Source organism: Theobroma cacao, chromosome 2 (assembly GCF_053813885.1).
Source record: "Theobroma cacao isolate CCN51 chromosome 2, ASM5381388v1, whole genome shotgun sequence".
Taxonomy (NCBI): domain Eukaryota; kingdom Viridiplantae; phylum Streptophyta; class Magnoliopsida; order Malvales; family Malvaceae; genus Theobroma; species Theobroma cacao.
In genome coordinates, this window is record NC_142640.1 from 9,007,364 (window position 1) to 9,020,823 (window position 13,460).

The following is a 13,460-nucleotide window of genomic DNA, read 5'->3' on the forward strand; positions in this document are numbered from 1 at the left end:
ATATTTCTTTCCTTGCTGTGGGTTGCCTTTCGTCAAATCTGGTGGCGTGATGGTCTGTAGCACCAACAACCAGCGGTCACTCGGTCTTTTTCCCTTTGCCGACGTTCTCTCTCCTTCTTTCTCTACTGTCGCTCGGCTTGTCTCTCCTCTCTCTTCCCTGCGCTGGAGCTCCTTCTCTCCCTATCTACCGTCGCTCGATCTTGTCTCTAAAATCCCCTCACCAGAGACCGAATCTTTCTTCTCCGACGTCGACTTCCCACCAGATCTTTCTCTCTCTCTTCTTTCTCCTACCAGCGTCGACTCCTTCCTTGTACCGGTAGCAAACCCAAGCCCCAACTCTTTCTCTCTAAAATCGACGACCGTTCAGATCTACCCTACAAAAAAAAATCAACCAAAAATCCCCCATTCTTCGAAAACCCAATCGTTTCCCCCCACTCTCACTGCACACGTTTTTTCTTTTTTGGTAATTTTTTTAGGTATTGTTTGTTTTTTTTTTATTTTTTGTGGATTGTTTCTGGCTGCTAGAAGCTAGGTTTTTTTACTGTGAGGGATTTTTCTCCGTTTGTTTTCGGTTGTCGTCCCCCTCCTTTATACTCGACTTTTGGCTCTTGTAGGGATGTCTTCCCACTACTTTGCCAGACGCGAGTTTTTCGCGTTTGGCAGAGAGAAGGTGGTGCCCTGCTAGTCGTACCCCTCTCTCTCTTCTATTTTTTTTTTCATTTTCATTTTTTTATTTATTATTTGTTTTCGTTTATAAAATTTTATTATAAATTTTTTTAGTGTCTACAACCACATCAGTATGTCACGTCATCATGCAACATCAATAACACATGGAACAAAATGACAAATGACATTTTTACTAATGACAATTAATTAACTATTAATCATAAGAGCTTATTTAACTCAAAATAAAAGAATAAGAGTTTGATTGAACATAATAAAAGAATAGAAATTATTTGAATTTTTCTAAATAGTTGTTGGGGCCATAAGCAACCAAGTTGACCAAGGAGGGTGAATCAATTGCCACCGATCGATGCTAATAGGAGAATCGACCAAACCATGATAGACCACGATCAGTCAATTATGCAATTAACTTGAGCAAGGCAATGAAGGCTTAGGGATGGGGTAAGGGTTGTGATTACGGTGTGGGAAAGGATAAAGGGTTAAGGATTTAGGGTTTCAACTTAAAGTGTGGTGTAGAAGGGAATGGGGGTCGAGGGAAATAATGAGAAAGGTTAAATATGTAATTTTTCCCATATAAATATAATTAAAAAAGAAAAGATCAGTTATTTGGTTAGTGTCGGGGGAAAGAATTCCTTACTAACAATTGAGTTGAAAAATCGTGGTAATCGCTGTCTTTAATCGACATCACAATTAGCATAAAAAAATTGAGACGTTCCCGAATGAAAATTGTTAGCTTGATTATGTAGTTTTGGCAAATCGGTGCTTAGTCCTAAATTTTTTGGATCCTAATGCCAAGAACAAAGTTATTTGGAAAGGTTCGACATATGGATTATATAAAGTTAAGGACTTCTAAAATGTTGTTAGTATTGGTCACTATAGCAATAGGTCATTTTGGAAATCGATATGGAGTGGCCTTGCTCCTCTTAAGGTGGAAGTTTTTTGCTGGCTCCTAATGCAAGGCAGATTACCGATTAAAGCTGAACTTATGGAAATGGGCATTTTACCAGGTAACTCTGTTACTTGTCTTTTGTGTAGAAATAATTAGGAATCAATTAATCACCTATTCTTTAACTATGTTGAAAGCTGAAAATTTTGGAATGCTTGGTTCCTTGAATGGGGAATTAAGTGGTGGTTGTCCAATAATGCTTGGGATTTTTTCAATTCTTGGAATGGTCTGATTTTTAATTATGATAGTTTGAATTTTTGGAAAATGGCATTTTATGGCATTATGCGATCCTTGTGGCTTTTCTGTAATGATATGGTGTTTAATGGAAAGATATGAGACAACCCATAACTTTTTGACTTGGTTAAGACTAATGTTGCTTGGTGGCCTAAATTTAAGTGGGATGTTTCCATTGTTTCTGTTCTAGATATTTTTAAAAATTCAAGTTTAGTTAAAGAGCCAAGTTATTCAAAAAAGGCGAAAAATGATTGTCAATGGTTTCCTTTTAGACCTAGCCGATTAAAATTTAATGTGGATAGGGCCTTTAGGGGTTGTCTTGGGAATATGGGTATTGGTGGTGTGGTTAGAAATCATAAGGGTAGAATTAAATTTCAATTCTTGAAGGTTATGGGTTAGGGTGATGCTAATATGGTTGAGATTTTAGTGGTGAAAGAAGTTTTCCTATTGTTTGCAGCTTGTTAGTATAGAAGTCTTAATGCATAATATATCAAGAGGGGATAAATTAGTATTTATAAAACTCTTTTTGAAAATCTAAGTATAAAGATAAAACTTTTTCTCCCAAGAATATTTTCTAACATTAAAAACAATGTTTTCAACAATAAATTATTAAGTAGAAAAATAATCAATCAAGGTAAAATATTTTTTTTGAAATAAATGCTAGCTATGAAATGTAAAAGAAAAATATTTTCCCAGGAGATAAATAACAAATCAATATAAATCTATTTTTCTAAGGCAAGTATAAACAATAAATAATAATGCGAAAACTAGAGAGAGACACAATCGATTTATAACGGTTTGACTTTTTCGATGCCTACATCCATTCACTTGGTGACCAAGGAATTTTAATCCACTAACAAATATTCTTGCTTTTTAATGGGAAGCGATAACCTTTATACATAGAGGTGTGCAAATGCAACTGAACCAAAAAATAAAACCGAGTCAAAGTGAGTTTGGTTTTTCTGGTTCGATTAGCTCAATTTTTGGGTAATTCGGTTAGGGTAGTTCGATTATTAGTATTAATTCAGTTCAATTTCAGTTAGGAATTTTCCTAACTAAACCAATCGAACTTGAATAAGGATATAATGGGGTTTTTGCATGGGAAATAAACCATAAACTATTTGTTACTATTTTTATCCTTTTTTTAATTATTTGTTATTTGTATGAGTATCCGTCTTATTTATTCTAATTGTTTATCATCATTTTTAATATTTTTGTAGTATTGATTTATAAAAAATTGTAACATAAATAAATATATACAAACAAAATTTTTTTTTTCAAGTTCGATTTTTGGAAACCGAACCAAAGTAACCAAATTAATTTGATTTCGATTAGTTCGGTTATTTGTGAAATTTAGTTCAATTTTAGTTGTTTTTAAACATGAGTTTGGTTAGTTTGATTATTAGATATCCAAAACTAAACTAATCAAAATAACCGTTTACTCTACCCTACTTATACAATCCATAAAGGGATTCTTGTTTTTTAATAGGAAGCGATAACCTTAAACAATCCACAGCAGATTCTTACTTTTTAATGGGATCAAGCGGTAACCTTTACAACAGCTTTTTATAGGATCAAACGATAATTTTTGCACAATCCATAAAGGGATTCTTGCTTTTTAAATGGAAAGCGATGACCTTTATAAGATAACTTTTTAAGGTTAAGCTAAAATTTTTACAAGTTACGTGTATAAAGGAGTAATAGCAAAAATTTACCTCACAAAGGCTGGATGCTGGAGATTTCAGCTTAGTTATGGTAAAAGAAGAAATTTTACTTGATTGAAGCAAGAACTTAACTTTGAAAGCTTGGTGGAAGATTAAAAAGGTGCCAGAGAGTGAAAATAAGCTTGTAGGTAGTCTCTTTAGGGTTTGAAATTTTGGTCCAAGTCTTTTCTTACTTCAAAATACCTTAAATGCGTCTATTTAGAGCTAGGGCAAGGTTTGGAGCCGTTAGGCACAAGTTTGAATCAAATCCAACCGTTGTTGAAGCTTGAAGGTTGACTACAACGCTCCTAAGGTCGGCTATGTTCATCAAATTTCTCAATTAGAGCTTCTATATATAGTCGAGTATAATCTTCCTTTAGTCGACCAACTTCTGGATAGTGTGTATTTTTCAAATTTGACCTTATATAGTCAACTATGCTTCCTCTATAGTCCACTATGCTTCCTCGATAGTCGATTATGACTGTATAATCTTGACTTTTTTTTACCTTTGACTTGTCAGGATTAACTATACCTCCTCTATAGTCGACTATAACAATGTAATCTTGACTTTTCTTTCCTTTTGACTTGTCAAGGTTGACTGTGCTTCCTCTGTAGTCGATTATGGCTGTGAAATTTGCAAGTTTTGTACTATTTTAACTTTCAGATCGACTTGAACTTTATTAGGATCGACTATTGACTTATGTCTCGAGGTTTCCTTAGCTTTTTAATGTTTTTCTCCAGTTATTTCCTTCTTGCCTTGTACCTATATTCAAATAACATCTCAAGGCATGCTTGCATTTTTTGTTGAATATGGTTTGAAAACTTATAAGGTGTTTTCTAGTGATGCATGGCTTTCCAAACAAATATGTAATCTTAGGAGATTGAAAAATGTATTTGAGACAAGTTCAAATGCTTAACATTAAGTTTAAGAAAACATGTGACTTTTGTCAAATCAAAACATGATATAACTCAAGATTGACCCAATTTTTCTTTGGACTGGTGTGCTTGAGTTAATTATTAAAAGTGATTCTGCCTATGTGGTTAGTTGAACTAGAAAGTTCGTTGTTGCTCAGTGGAGATTCCTAATATTTTGATAAGTATTGAGAAAGTAAAGTCAAAAGTTGGCATCTTGGATATAATGTACTGTCCGAGAGTTGGTAATAATTTTGCAGATTGTTTGGTTAAAGAGGGGGGTGATAAAGAGTCCGATCTGATCTTGTTTTTCCCATGATTATGATTCCCTTATCCTGATTTGGATTAAGTTGTTTCTACTCTTTAACCTCGTTGCCTCTTGTGTTACATTGTGTTGGTTTTCTGTTGATTGTCGTTCTTTTGATTGGTTTGCTGCATTTGTTGGTTTGGCTACTATTTCTTGTTGATCTCGTAACTCCTGTTGTGCAGAGTGGATGTCTGATCTTGATTGTAGTTGTGATGGTTCTACATGTTTGTTCCTGATTGTTATACGTTTCTATCTATAATCTTCGGTCTTGATGTGCTTTTTGTTTTATATATATCAATGTCTGGTTTTTAGGTCTTTGTATAGTTGTTGTAGGGGTTTCTGTGAATTGTGATATGTTGTGGTTATTTTGTTTTTTGATTTTTTGTATTCCGGGTGGTAATTGCCAATTTTCTCTCAGTGGCTGTATTTATAGGGAATTATTTTCCCCGTGTTTAGTAATGAATCTTTTTTTTAAAAAAAAATTCAATATATAAAGGTAAGGTTAAGAATTTTTTTTCTTAAAAACATTAACAATCTTACTTTTTTAGAGAGTTACAGATTAAGAAGAAAGAAGATTCTAGTATATAGAATCGCAACAATTAACATGATTACATTTGTTTTCGCTATTAAATTATAGCTAAAAAATTATGTTAATTTTTGTGTTCTAAATTTTAACTATATTGAATTTGAATAAAGTATAAATTAATTATATATAATACTTGGAGTGTGTTTAGGAGAAAAGAATATTTCTATCTTCGCACTTTCTCAATAAATATAAAATAGTGAAAATTGTGTGACTAATAGAATTGGTTGATTAATCTCTCTACTTTTGATGTCACACCTATTTTTTTTCTCCCAAATAAAAAAATAGTAAATAATAAATAAAGTAAAAAAAAACTGAGCTGCATGCCTTCCGTAGTCAACAGCCAACAGAGCATTCAATACTCATTGGGCAGCCAAATTTGGGGTCATCTCTGATTAATTTTCTTTGACTTGAAGGCTTCTGATTGTCTAAAAATTTGGACAATCAGGTTCTATAAGAACCCTCAAACTTTTGGTTCAAAGGGAGGCTAAATTTCCACAAAGACCCTAAAAAATTTCCCTAATAGCAGTAGCCAAAAAAACCTAAGAACAACAAAAGAAAACCCTGATGGTGCGTTTGGTATAAGGAATAGCTATGTTATTCCCCCTTTATTCCCATGCAAACCCTATTCCCTTGTTTGGTTTTCAAATAGAATGAGGAATAGGAATTCCTCAGGAATAGCAATTCTGTCAACTTGGGTTTAAGTCTGAAATGGGTAATACTTGTGCCCCCTTTGGTTTTATCTATTCCGTGACCCATGGAATAGGTTTGAAATGTTTAATGATTAAAATACCCTTAATAGATTTACAAAATCACAACTCTGTCCCATATAAAAAGTTTTAATTTTTTCTTTCTCTTTCTCCTCTCTCAGCCCGTCTTCCCCCATCTACCCCTCATCTCTCTCAGCCACTCTCTCACCCGTCCATCTTCCCTTCTCTATCACCCGTCTTCCCCTCTCTCTCAGCCGCTTTCACCCGTCTTCCTCTATCTCTCAGCCATGCATAGTCCAAGTACTTGCTTCAAATCCTTCCGGCAATAAAATTTTAATTTAAGGGTTTTTATTGTTATTGTTGATCATGAGATTTAGTATATCTGATTTACTTGTGAATTTGGGGTGTGAATTTTATGAATTTTGATTCTTAGTTGTTAGAATTTATGGAAAAAAATTGTGGTTTGAATTTTTTCTTTGTTGATTGGGGATTTTAGTGGTAGAAAACAATTGAGAATTTTGGCCGGTTTTGGTAAAATTGGTTTATTATTGGGTTAATTACCGCCTTAAGTTGGTCTTGTGCTTGATTTGAATAAATGTAGATTTATATCTAAAAAAATAGAGACAAAATCTGAAAATAGTGCTAATACTGAATTTTCAAGTCAATGCTTTGGCTTATTCAGAGATTTTTGTTATGAGAATAATAATCTGGAATTATCATCAAGCTACTGATTCTGGCCATGATGTTTGCCACTGTAGAATTAAGCACAACATTGTCAAGCCTTGACACTGTTTTTAACTGTGCATCCTTAATTTAATTGTGTTGTGAATATGTTGTGCAGTGTCATCCAAAACCAATTTAAGCAGAAACTAGTGCCCCTTAAGCAAGTAACAACCCAATTTAAGTTGTGACTTTGCTTTCTTTGTCTATTTTGTTAATGAATTTGTAATGTTGATTGTATCAGTGGTGTTGTGAAGTGTAAAAGCTCTAGAACTTCACTTATTTTTAAACATAGGTTATTTGCTTCAATGTTAAGTGTTTTAGTATCCCAAAATGATTAGATTCATTATCTGATGATATCTTGCCAAGTTAGTTTGACTTTTTTTTAATAATTGTGTTGGATTTTTCAAAAAAAATGTTGACAACTTAATAATAATATTATGATAGCAGCAGGAGATAACGATAGCATATAGCATTAGGTAATGGACAAAAAACGCTTTAGTTTTTATATTGGCTGAATTGCCAAAAGAGCCATGAACTGAAAATATTAATATTGGTTTCCACTATGGCAAAAAGATTTTATTAAAACGAAATCATACTTTAGGAAAATATTAAGTAAGAAGTTTTGCTGACCATTTTAGTCTTTTGCTTTCTCCTAGTTTTAGAGCACAAATTTTCTAAGTGATTAATGGTCACCAAGCAGAAATGTGATTAACCTTTTTTTTCCGTATCTGTCTCTCTAACCTAGCCACACCACCTTTCACAATTTTTTCATATGGCTTACTTTTGAGGCTGAAATGTGCTCTTGATGTCACTTTTTTTTTTATTACCATGTGGCTTTAATATTTTTTGTACATAATAAAATAGATTAGAATATTTATTTTTTGCAGTCATGGTTCGTTTGTATTTGAGAAGAGATACTGAACGATGAAAAAGGCTACTAGCTATGTTTAAATTTTATATGGAGATTTGTCGTGCTGTTAGTTCATTCTTGACTATATTGTCTGCAACGTCGACTTTGTGTACTTATAGGCCAAGAGTAAGATCTTCTGCATTAGATTTTGCTACAAATTGAGAGTATGTGAGGCGACTTGTGTATGATAATGATATTTCATGTATTTCATAAATTAAGATGAATAGGAAAGCCTTTTTTAAATTATGTGAAATGTTAGAAAGTATTGGAGGGTTGAAGTCAACAAAAAACATGCTTGTAGATGAGCAAGTAGCAATATTCTTACATATTATTGCTCATCATGTTAAGAATCGAGTAATTAGTTTAAATTTTAGAAGGTCGGGTGAGTCAATTAGTCGGCACTTTCATAATGTTTTAAATGCAGTGCTAAAATTGCAAGAACATTTGTTTAAAAAACCTGAGCTCATTCCAATGAACTCAACAGACAATCGATGGAAGTGGTTTAAGGTAGATTATTGATCTTATAACTTTTTTTAACTATATATATAGAAGACATTAATAGGTTAACTTATTAGTAATTCATTACATCCGATTTGTAGAATTGTTTAGGTGCTCTAGATGGGACATACATCAAAGTTAAGGTGCCAAGTGTAAATAAACCTAGATATCGCACTCGTAAAGGGGATATTGCAACAAATATGTTAGGTGTATGTACACCTGACATGCAATTTGTCTTTGTTCTTCTTGGTTGGAAAGGGTCTGTAGCTGATGGCAGAGTTCTTCGAGATGCACTAAGGAGAATAAATGGATTTAAAGTGCCTCATGGTAAGCTTTCCTATGATAATGGGAAGGTATTTCAAATTATGTACTATATGATTGTTCTACTTAAATAATTAAATAGCTTATTTAGTTTGTTTTATATAGGTTGTTACTATCTAGTTGATGCGGGATATACAAATTGTGAGGGCTTTCTTGCACCTTTTAGGGGTTAACGATACCATTTGAATGAATGGCATCAAGGCCATGAACCAAGCAGCCCTGAAGAATTTTTTAATATGAAACATGCTGCTACTTGCAATGTTATAGAGAGATGTTTTGGGTTATTGAAAATGAGGTGGGGTATCCTTAGGAGTCCATCATTTTATCCAATTAGGATACATAATCGGATTGTTATAGCTTGTTGTTTGCTTCATAATTTTATTAGGAAGGAGATGAGTTTTGATCCTAATGAAGTGGATTTAGGGGAATATATTGAAACCAACACAACAGTTGATGAGGATTTTATAAGTACTATTGATCCTACTGATGTTTGGGGTAATTTCAAAATGGAATTAGCAAATCAAATGTTCAATGAATGGCAAGCATCTAAGCAAAATGATGATTGACATTGTTAGGCATATTGTTATTGAAGGACTGTTTTAGTGTTTCTTTCCTTTGCCAGTACAAGTTATGATTTTTTCTAATTTGTTCTGAGTGTCTTAATGTTTTGTCAACTGTTGTTGTTAATTGTGTTGTTTATATTGTACTTTTTATCATGTGAATAAAGTTTGACCAGTTTTAATATATTATTGGATATATCTCTTTATCTTTTATTTTTTTAGCATTATAATTAAATATTTGGTGTATGGTAGAAAACAATATCCACATCTTCAACCCTAACTTCTCAAAGTTCAAAGGGAACCAAAAGAAAATGGAATTATCATGAAGATGTTGCACTTGTTGCAGCTTTGATTAATTTACACAATATAGGAAAATATAATGCTGACACTGGGTTTAGAGGGGGTTATTTAATAGAACTTGAAAATATGCTTGCAACAAAATTATTAGATGCAAACTTGAAGGCAAAGCCCCACGTAGAGTCTAGAATAAAGACTTTGAAAAAAGAATGGGCTATTATATATGATATGGTGCAAAGGACATATACTAGTGGATTTAGGTGGGATGATCAAAGAAACATAGTTGGTGCTGATGATTCTGTGTAGGAATCTTACATACAGGTAAGTTTTTGGGTTTGGGTTATTTAATTATTTTCATATTAGTTTCTTATAATAATAAAACTAATAGTTTTTTTTTTTTGTTATTAGAGTCATAAGGAAGCTGCCCCTTTTAGAAGAAAGAGTTTTCCTTTCTTCAATGAGCTTAGTATTATTTATGTAAGAGATCATGCAACAGGAAAAGATGCACAAACTGTAGTAGATATCATTAAAGAAATGCAAGATTGTAATGATACAATCAATGAGGAAACTGAAGGTGAAAACCTAGCTGGATATAATTTCGAGGATGAAGATTTCTCCAATATTCAACCTCAAACATCAGCTCCTAAAAGTGAAACAACTTCAACAAGGAAAAGGAAAAGGCTAAATGAGATGGGTGATCCCATCACATCCGAATCAATTATTGCTGTTCAAACGATATTGGGTGAAAACATAAAAGAGATTGGAATTGAGTTCAGTAAAAGTGTTGGTGCAAAGGTGAACATCCAACAAAAGGCTCAAGAGTTGGATGGGATTTTAAGTCAAGTAGAGGGATTGACAGCGAGAGAAAGGGTTCTAGCTTCAATTAAACTTTCGGAATCTCCAACTCTTATGTTTGTGTTTTTTAGTATTGATCCTGATCGAAGACTTGAATGGCTAAGGACATTTATTGTTGACCGTTGAGCTTGGATGCCTCTGAAACTTTTTGTAAAGGTAAGTTCCTGATATTGTAACTTTTTGGCACTCGTGGTTGATGTTGATACTAATTATGAGATTCATTAACAAGTCTAAACCCTTTTGAGTTGACCGTTGTGTTGGTAGTTGTATAAGGGTGATGTTATTGTAGCGACTTTATAGGTTTTATGCATGTTGTAAGTTAGTGTAATAGGATGAATATTCATCCATTACTTTCAAGGTCAGTGTATTTTTGTAAACTAAACCTTATCTTTTGATTATATGTAATAATATTTTCATCTAAAAGGCATTTATAGTATTACAAGGCTCTTTTATTATTTATTACTTTCCATGCTAATAAGCACTAGTTATGCTTGTAAATTATCATTTTCTTCCCAGAGATGGAACGCTTGAAAGACACGTTATTTCTCTTTTTGCCATTTATGTTTCCTTAGCACCACATGCTGGGTTCAAAGAAATGATTTTCTTCTTTTTTAAAAAGGTAATATGAATTTGTATTTAATACATCAAAAGACATAATTTATATTTTTTTTAGGAAAAAATTGAAGGCCATCTTTCAAAAATATGATTTTCTATTTAATATATCAAAAGACATAACTTATTCTTTTTTTAGAAAAAAAATGGAAGACTATCTTTTTAATTTCAAAGACAAGCATCTATTTAATATATCAAAAAATATGATTTTCTATTTCTACTAGTTTTTTCATTTTTTCCCTAATATTTCTTCTCCAATATTTTTTCTAAACACAAGTGTAAATGATTCATAATATGAAGAATTGACTAAAAATAAACATCTATACACAAATTTAATTGATTATGATGGATAAAATATAATATAATTAAATTATATTTTAAAATAATTATCTATTTATAAAAATATGTGAGTAAATTATAATTATTTTTAGTAATTGGGATAAAATATAATTATGATAGATAATTATCTTTTAGGATAAATGTGTATTTAAATGATAATAAGGATAATTTTATTTTTTATGAAAATAAATGTTAATATGGTCAAGGGTATTTTTGTCTTTTTATTACTTATTCCTTTCTTATTCCAATCTTATTTCTCCCAACCAAATACTGTAATAAGTCATAATAGCAATTCCTACTCTATTCCATTCATAATACCAAACAAAGTAATAACTATTCTATTCTATTATCACTTTATTCTATTTCCACATAATAACAATTCTATTCCATTTCTGTCTACTCCGTGAACCAAAGGTGTAGTAAAATCAATAACAAAACCTTAACTTTCTACCCTTACAGCTGCATAACCACAACCAGATATCACAACAGGATATCACAATCGAAAACAAACCACAACTAAGAAAGCAAAATCAAAAAAGAAAAAAACAAAGAAAAAGCCTTAAAAGTCGAAATCTAAAATCGCAAAAGAGGGGTTTCTTTTCTTTTCTTTGTGGGATTTAAGGATTTGTAGGTTGTGACAATTTCTTTCCTTCGATTGAAGGATAGAAAAGAGAGATGATTTTCGAAAAAAGAGGAAAGGGGTTTTGATGTGGTGTTGTTGGTGGTGGAGGTGTACGGTAGCGGAAAAAGGGAAAGAAAGAAGGGTAAGAAGCGATTTGAGAGGAGGAAAGAGGCAGTCGTTAGTGAGAGTAAGTGAAGGAGAGGAAAATGGAAAGAGGAAAAGAAAATAAGCTTTTTATCATTTGCAAAACGACGCCGTTTTAGGTAAGTGAAGGGAAAATAGGTTTTGCCTTAAATGATGTAGTTTTGAGAGAGAGCAAGTTCTTTTCCTTGGACACCTAAACGGTGCATTTCACAGAAAGAGTTGGGCCTCTTGTTGGAGCAAGTTTTGTGGGCTCTTTCATGGTCCTATTTGCTTTGGGCTAATCAGGCTCAAACCTTGGGTAAGTTTCAAATATCTAATTAATTGGGTTTGTGTTTTGGATATTTATGTTGGTTGGGTTTGTTTTAGAAAATTTTTAATGTAGTTTTTTTATATATGTTTAAATAATATGCATGTGAAAAATTTATATAAAATAATAAAAATGAAACATGTTTGTGGCAATATGAATATTAAAGGTATAAGAGGTGAAATTATTGAAATAGGAAGATCTATGTAAAAATAAAATAAAACAAAAACAAAAATAATACATATATATATAAATAGGAAAATAGATATTCATATAAACTAAAAAAATTGATGAATAGAAAGTATATCTATATATGAAAATGGACATAAGACTATATAAGAAAGGAAAGTATAGTATATCTATGTATGAAAATGGACATAAGACTATATAAGAAAGGAAAAAGTGAAATATCTAAAAATTATTTTCAAGGTGAACAAAGAATAATATGACAAATATAGTGATAGATAAATATGTAGTTGTAAGAAAAATGTATTTAGGTAGATAAAATATATATGTAAAGTAAATAAATATTCAATTACAAATTAATAATAATAATAATAGTGAATTAAAATATAAAAGGAAAATGTTTAGCTATAAGAATAGGTATAAAAATATATAATAATAAAATAAAGAAAAAGAAATAATATTTAGCTAATGGGTAAGAAAGTAAGACATATATGTAGGCAAAATGTATATAATATTACTAATGGAGAGAATATCAAATCATACCAATTATGAGATGTTTATTAGGAACGCGAGAAGTTGCAATTCCTAATGAATTTTTCTAAGTAAAGGATTTCGACTAAGATTCCATTAGTATGATGAGAGGGTTTTAATTTCGAATCATGATGTTTCTTAAATAAATGAAATATATTAACCTATTTACTAATTAAACAAAATATAAAAACAAAAGAAGTAAAGAAATAATGAAGCAAATAAATAAATAATAAAAAAAATAATAAAACTTTCAATAATGGTAAATTTACAGTAGTCAATACAACTAAAAAAGGCAAATATAAAATAGATTAATGAGAAAAGATAAAAAAAATAGTTGGGCAAAAAGAAAATAGGTTAGGCTAATAAAAAAATAGGAAAGAAATTGATTTATAAAAGATATACATAAATAATAATTATGAAATGAGATATTTGGTTTAAAAAGAAATAGTATTTAGATAAATATGAAAATTTATATAGCA